Here is a 7,711-nt window from a genome sequence, read left to right as displayed (position 1 = left end):
CATTTGTACCTCTTCCCTGCTTTAAAGGGCACTTTCACTTTAAAGAGGGGGCATGAGGGTATTTGGGGAAAACTGATGGTCGTGGAGTTTCAGTGGTAAAGGCAAAAAGTTTCAGATAAATAGGTGCTGAGCTTTAGTGCCACTTAATGTTCATTTAAATCAATAGTCAAGTGGTGCTAATGCTTAGTACCCGTTAGGCTAAGGCCCCGCTGCACGCGCCTGCACTGCTGCCCTGCTTGCCTGCGGCGCGTGCAAGTCACTGCACCGCGATCGGCGGTGTGCAGTAAACTTTTTTCGGCGCGGGGATGGGGGGTGGCCAAAACAGATAAGGTGGGCGTGGCAATGACGTGGGGGGCATCACAGTTTCTGTGCCAGGGTTTCTCTCCCCCTGCAAGGGAGCTCGGCTCACACTAACATAATGAGGAGAGAGTCTGTCCCCGGCCTGGGAGGGAGCAGGGGGGCTCCCTGTGTTGGTGCTGCAGAGTTCATTTGTACCAAGGCAGCACAGTCAAGGGACCAGATTGCAACGCAGTCCTGGAAATCTATGGGTTATCTCTGTGCACACATCATTGGCTCACTGCGACACTACGTGACGTGTCACAGCTCCAAAACACCAGAGCCTTGTAGTTCTGGCCGGCTGTCGCGTCACAGCACGTAGTGAGCCGCGTCGGAAGGAGGCAGCGGGGACAACCAGACTGGAGGTAAGGGGCTGGTGGCCCGCGCGCGCACGCGGCCGCGAGTGCTCTCAGCCTAAGTGAATCTATCATGGGCCTAAGCAGATAATACAGGTTGGACAGGAAAGAGACAGCTTTGCACAGAGGAACTGGACAAGCTAAGCCAATATAACACAGATCTTTTTCTCTGTATACTTCGAAATATTAAATGTCAAGGTATCTTGGTATCATTTTTGGAAACTAAATAAATGAGCTAGAAAATATTTTTTTATTCACAATTTAAAAACTATCTTAGAAATTTCTCAGATAGGGAAAAAAAAAATCAGGCCTTTTGAATGTGGAAGAAAGAACAATGATTGTAAACCAACATGAGTACATGTAGTGGTCTCCTTACAACCGGTGAGCTGCTTTTCCGGAGGGTCAGGATGTCGGAGGTGAACTTCTGTGGAGTACGGTATACTGTATCCATCGGAGGTAGGTTCCAGAGATTCAAACATATGGTAACTGGTAATGATAGGAATACATTCATATATAGTACTACAAATAAATATGCTGATTACTCAGAACCTTCTAATAAAGCTGTGTTTTCCAACCTGGGGAACTCCGAAGACTTACAAATGGCGTGTCAGAGTGACAGGACAGATAAACACACTATGTGATCAGTGGCGGATTTCCCATTAGGCCCAGGGCTTCAAAATATGCCCCCATATGCATTTGCCACACTCTCTGGCCTATCGGACCTAATGGGAATGCACTTACATTCGTCGGCCGCCTGCTTGCTGCCGGCTGCTCCATCACTTTTGGAATCCCAGCATCAAATGATTCTGCGGAAGCCCCAACTTGATGTCACACAGCGTCTCATTGCCATAGCAACATCAAATTGCGGCATGTTACTATGGCAATGCGACACCGTGCGTCATCACGTTGATGACGTCCACGGCGTCATTTGATGCTGGGATTCCAAAGGAGATGTAGGGCAGCAGCAAAGAGGCGGCCTACATATGTAAGTGCCTAGGGACGGCGGATTTTCATATCCTCCGCATTACGTGATACAGAAGGTGGCAAAGAAAAAAATATATATATATATATATATATATATATATATATATATATATATATATATATACAGTGTTCGACAAACCTACACATTTGCTCGCCCCGGGCGAGTGGATTTAACCCCCGGGCGAGTAAATATTGGCCCAAGCAGCACACGTTTGGTACTAGGTGGCGAGTAGATTTTTTTGTGTGGCGAGTAGATTTTTTTGGTGATTTGTCAACCACTGTAGTATATATATAATGTGTAGCCATGTATTTTTTATATGGGTTGTGACCAAAGAAAAAACTAGATGGCTTCATGTATGCAGACATTGCAGGTTCCACAATGAAAGGAACCCTTTGTAATGAAGGTATCAATACATTTGCTGACCGTGGTGACTTCACTTGGTGAGACATAAGCAGCTATGGTTTTGGCTTTGCGAAATACGCATCTTGGACCTGATTTAATATAGTCTCTTAGACCAGCATCCATATCTAACAAGTTCCAATGTTTATACAAAATAGATTTAACCTGGTTACTCTTTTTATTATATTGAGATATACACAATGGTGTATTAGATTTCTAGAGTATCTCCCCATCTTCTTCTTCTCTTGAGAAATCCTCATCCCCAGCTCTTTGGATTTAGAAGAAGAACCCAAAAGGAAATCTCTGGCAAGATTGACTACCTCTTCAAAAGCCTTGTCTAAGACTTCAGACTGATACCCCTTTTCTAGAAAACGCTTCTTTAGTTCCTCAGATTGAGTAAGAAATCCATGTAGAGTGGAACAATTTCTCCTCAATCTGAGAAACTGACCTTTAGGTATTCCTGAGATCAATGGCCTGGGATGGCAGCTGTCTGCGCTAAGGAATGAGTTCCTTGAATTTTGTTTCCTATATAAACGGAGGTCCAGAAAGTGCACGTGTTGTATATTATAGTTAAAAGTGAACTTTAAATCATAAGTGTTATCATTGATATAATAAAAAAAGGAACATCATGTTTTACTATCCCCCTTCCAAATTATAACTAAATCATCAATAAAACGCTTATAAAATATAATCTTATCTCTAAAGTGATTGGTGCTACTATATAAAAAATGTGCTTCCCACCACCCCATAAATAAACTCACATAGGAGGGGGAGAAACTCATCCCCATTGCTGTGCCTTTTAATTGTAAATACAAGTTGTGATTAAACAAAAAATAATTATGTGTTAGTAAAAAATAAATGGCTTCAATAATAAAGGTAGTGTTGAAGAGTGAATATTCTGGACCCTCAGTAAAGCAATGTACAGCGGGCAATCCCAGGTCATGTCTAATAATAGAATAAAGAGAGACATCTAGACTTACCCAAATGTAGTCCTGCTTTCACTCGATTTCCTGAATCTGTCTAAGTAAGTCTCCTGAGTCTAGAATAAAGGAAGGTAATCGTCTGACAAATGGCTGTAGATATCAGTCCACATACCGTAAGAGTCCATCTTCCAAAGATCCAATGCTTGAGACTATTAGCCGACCAGGTGGATCGACCAATGTCTTATTGATCTTTGGGAGATTGTGAAAGATGTGAATAACCGGGTTCAAATTAACATTGAATCACACCTCATCGTTGGAAAGAACATTGGTGAGTATCCCCAGATCTATAAGATCTATCAAAGATTTAAGATATGAATTCGTCGGGCCCCTATTCAAATTGTCATGATCCATATATGAAGGGGAAAAAGAAAAACTTTGTGCCAATGTACGTAGATCTCGGATAACCACATTTTCAAACATGGTGATATACAGTATGGACCCTTTGCATATATGGGATAAAAAATTTAACTTTCCTTAAATTTAGATATCCACTCACCAAACACTGTTCTTCCCAAAGATCGTCCATATCCCTCAAGGCACAAATGTCCCTGAAGGTATACAGGGATCCGAGGGAGGCAAGGAAAGACCTGAAGAATGAGAAAGACATGGGGAATAAGAAAGAGATGAGATTGAATTAGAAATTTCTTGAGAAATAGAAACAGAATTATCCAGCAAAAGAGACTCACTCTCAGGAATATTATCGCTATGAACATTTTTTTTTAAAGTAAGTTTACAGACATCGACTACTGTATTAAACAGGTCGAAATCAACAGTGGGTGCATATTTAAGACCTTTATTGAGAATTTCTGTCACTGCTTGGAGGGCTTTAGCGCTTGGAGGAAAAAAATATATATGTTTTAAAAAAAAAAAACAAGAAATTAACAACAAATTGACAACTCTGTTCCTGATAAATTAATCCCATTATCAATTTTGTTTGAGTTCTTTTTTATTTTCTACGGTTTCCGCCTTCCGTCGATTTCTCTTCCCTAGTTCTTTTGCGTTTTTTTGAAATAGAGCAAAGTTTTTTTGCGGTTGTTGAGAAAATTTAAAATACTTTGAATTATTCATCTTGGAATCAGATCTGGACTGGTATCCCCCGGATGTATGACTTTCTCCTCTTCTGGATCTTGATGCATCCCTGGAGAGATAGACTGATATACTGGTCATCTTTATCCACAAAGGAAACTGCATGGGAAGACACCACTACATCTGATAATTCTGATTCACCACTCTGATTCTCAGAAAGTCTTCCTTTCAAGATGGATTTTTGCGGGGTAGATCTAAATGATGAATTGCTTCTTGGGCCCCTATAAGGCAGATCTGTACTCTGATTGACCCTTTGCCAGCTGTAAATCAGTTTTTTATCATAATCTGACCGATTCCAGTAATAATTACTTTGGGGTTTTTTTTGCCATGATTTCTCTTTCTACATCATCTATTGTTTTGGATAAAATCCGATCAAAGTTCTTAAACCCCTCAATGTCCTTAAATTGTTTTAAGGATCAATAATTTCTCCAATTTTTGAAAATGGATTTTTAAATCAGAGACATCATTTGATTTCACATTTACAATATGGTCAAATACTTGAAGTGCTTTGTTTTTCCTTTATGGTATTTGGGAAGTAATATTGCTGAAATCAGTATACCGTTGAAATGAATAGATTACTGAAATTGACTGGGGAGGGGGTGTTTCTGGAGAAGGATTGAAAGCGATGTTCTGTTTCCATTTTGTCCATTCTGTTTTCAGTCTCCATTTTGTGTGTAAGATGTGAGTATGGTGTAAATGAGAGTTTCGCTCACAGTAGATTTACAACTATTATTAGAGGGGGTAAAGATTCTCCATGTATGGGAGTGATCTGTAATGCCTCACTGTTGTTATGAGTATGTTATAAACTGTATGCATTGTTCCAGCTGAAGGATGGTACATAAATTTAGGTTCTCAGCATGAGATTCCACCAGGGGGAGTGTGTAGCCATGTATTCTTTTTGGCTACTAATCTGCCCTGCCTAACACATAAACCCTGGTACCAGCGCAGGCAGTGTTCGGATCAATCTGCATTTTCTCCTGCAGTAAGCAGCTCCCTTTAGTGACATGGGGGCGGGCCAAGGTCTGGGCTCTGCCCAATCAGGGGCTCAGCCTTGGACCCTCCCCCGGGGTACTTAAGGGGCTGCACAACCAAATTTAGAGGGTTCTCTCCCATGAGAGAGAGTTCTGGGAATGTGGAGTCAGTCTGTCCTGTTTTCCCCACTAACAACGGCGGAGACTCAGCACTTCTGTGAGCCAGCAGATAACCAGTACATGACACACTGTAATAGTGTAATAGTGTAATCTTCCAGAGGGTGGGGGAAAACCTGATTATATACACACAGAGAAAAAGGTGAAATATAGAAATTGCAGTTTGCCTACATGAATACCCAAATTATTGTATTGTTCTACGAGGAATCCTTAGTCTATTACATGGAAGTTTTTTGGGGACCCGTTCCTTTATCTTCCTCTGCGCCCTGAATTCAGAAACAGGGGCCGATAGTCAGAACTAATGCTTTTGGGGAGCCCACTTTTCTAGAGTATACATCGCTAACCTTCGTTCTGACAGTGTTTTTCACATGTGGATCATAGTAGTAGTAGTAAGTGTGAATAGAATTGAAATACAGTAATATTGTTTTCAATTGCATCTTTTAAAACATTGCCTCATTAGTTTAGTGATGTTTATATTTGTTGTGTATATGTTTAGGAGACATCAGCAGCAGAGTGGAAACAGTAAATCTCAAAAAAGGACAAATGTGTGTGTATATATTTATTTATAAAGTGTCAACTGTGTACAAAGCCATTTATATTGCACATGACACCTAAAGCGAGGAAATGTCATACACACCTGGGATAACTGCAGCAAATATAGAAGAGATATTGGGAGAAGATGCATCATCCTAGAAAATCTCCATCAATACCAAAAAAATAATCCACGGCTCACGAGAGCAGCAGCAGCAGACTGATTAAGTGATTCTTAATTAAATCACTATAATGTTACCTTTAATGCATCTGTCCTTAATACAACTTACCACAAAGGGGGAGGGTGTTGATTAATTAGATGCTAATTGCTAACCATATGGTAATAGAGGGAAATATTTTTTTTCAAGCTGTTACACATCTCACTTGTGGTTGGGAATTAATTGCAGCAGCAGCTAACAATATTATACTCTGCCTCTACTAAGATTCCACTCACCTTGTTACCCCTGAACAACTGGATAACAATAACTCCTGGATGTAATAAATAGCCACCGGTAGGGACAATATATCAGTAGGTTTACTGCAAATCCTTAATAAATGCACAGTATGCTGCCAGAATAATTGTTAACGCCACTTGGAGAGTGGGTGCAGTGGGAATAATGGGAAGATACATTTGTGGTACATGAGCTGTACAAAGTCACTTCTCATCAATTACTAAGATGCCGCCAAGGAATTATTAGAATATCATTACATTCCTGCACTACAATGGCGTCCCACAGAGCTCCGTACGAGGACCTCTGGGACGCTCCTGAAGAGGAGTAGATAAGATTAACTTTATTTCTGTCTTTCATTAAATGAAAAATGTAAACAGGATTGCAGTTTGCAGCTTCAACTGAAACATTTTTTTGTCATGCTTATTTACCTTTAATCCCCAATTAAAGTACTAAAATATAGTAAACTGAATTACAATAATGTAAACACTTCAGGCTGCGAGGGTGTGAAATGCATAGAAATGTACGAGAGAGAAAAAAATCTACATTGTGAAACGCTAATGTATATTTACATCTTCCAATTGATTAGACACTTCGTGGGTTATTTATCAAAGTCTTCCAGCTGCAAAGAAAATGCATTAGAATTGTTCAGGAAAAACTCTTCCATTAAAACAAATGGTATTTTCATGGTTGATGAATCTGACAGTGTTTTTGCACCAGTTGTGCCCTGGGTTTGCAGCCAAAATACTGATAAATGCCCTCTTTCATTTCATACTCAAAAGGAGCATATAAAGACTTAACGTAAAGCAGGAAATGTACACTCAATGTTAGCCATTAAATGATATAAATAGATTGTGAACACAACTTTTAGGGGTATATTTTCTAGCTAGAGGATCCCATCACCATAATCTAAAACTACCTAGTACAACACACCCAATGCATTTGGGCAGATCTGTATGTCTTACAACATGATATAGAACCCAGAGTAATACAGTAGCAATTCAAGACTTCTCTGACATGAAGTCAGCACTGATTGTTGTTGGCTGATATGCAGCAGAGAGGAAAACATATTTTACAGTGATCAATCTGGAAATGTCTCGGAGCAGTGTGGAGGATTGTGATGTGTGACTTCTTTCCAATTAGCATGATCCCTGTCATTGTAGGAAAGTCACGTATTGGGGGGAAGAAAGAGTGTACATAGAGAAAAAAGAAGGATAACAGGGGAAGCTCAGCAAACTAAATACATGAGGAAGTTATTTACCATCAAGTTTTGACACTATAATACACATTTGAGTGACGCCAATGAATTTGCATAGAATTGTATTAATGGGGTGTTGCTGTATTGCATAGGGGTAATTTAAAGTAATTTTGTTTACTTACTGAATGGCATTATATATTATTTTAATATTATTGGAACAACATGGAGCATGGAGAAGAG

The sequence above is a fragment of the Ascaphus truei genome, chromosome 3 (assembly GCF_040206685.1).
Source record: "Ascaphus truei isolate aAscTru1 chromosome 3, aAscTru1.hap1, whole genome shotgun sequence".
NCBI classification, from domain to species: domain Eukaryota; kingdom Metazoa; phylum Chordata; class Amphibia; order Anura; family Ascaphidae; genus Ascaphus; species Ascaphus truei.
The sequence above is the reverse complement of the archived record's forward strand: the minus strand, read 5'-3'. Positions refer to the sequence as shown.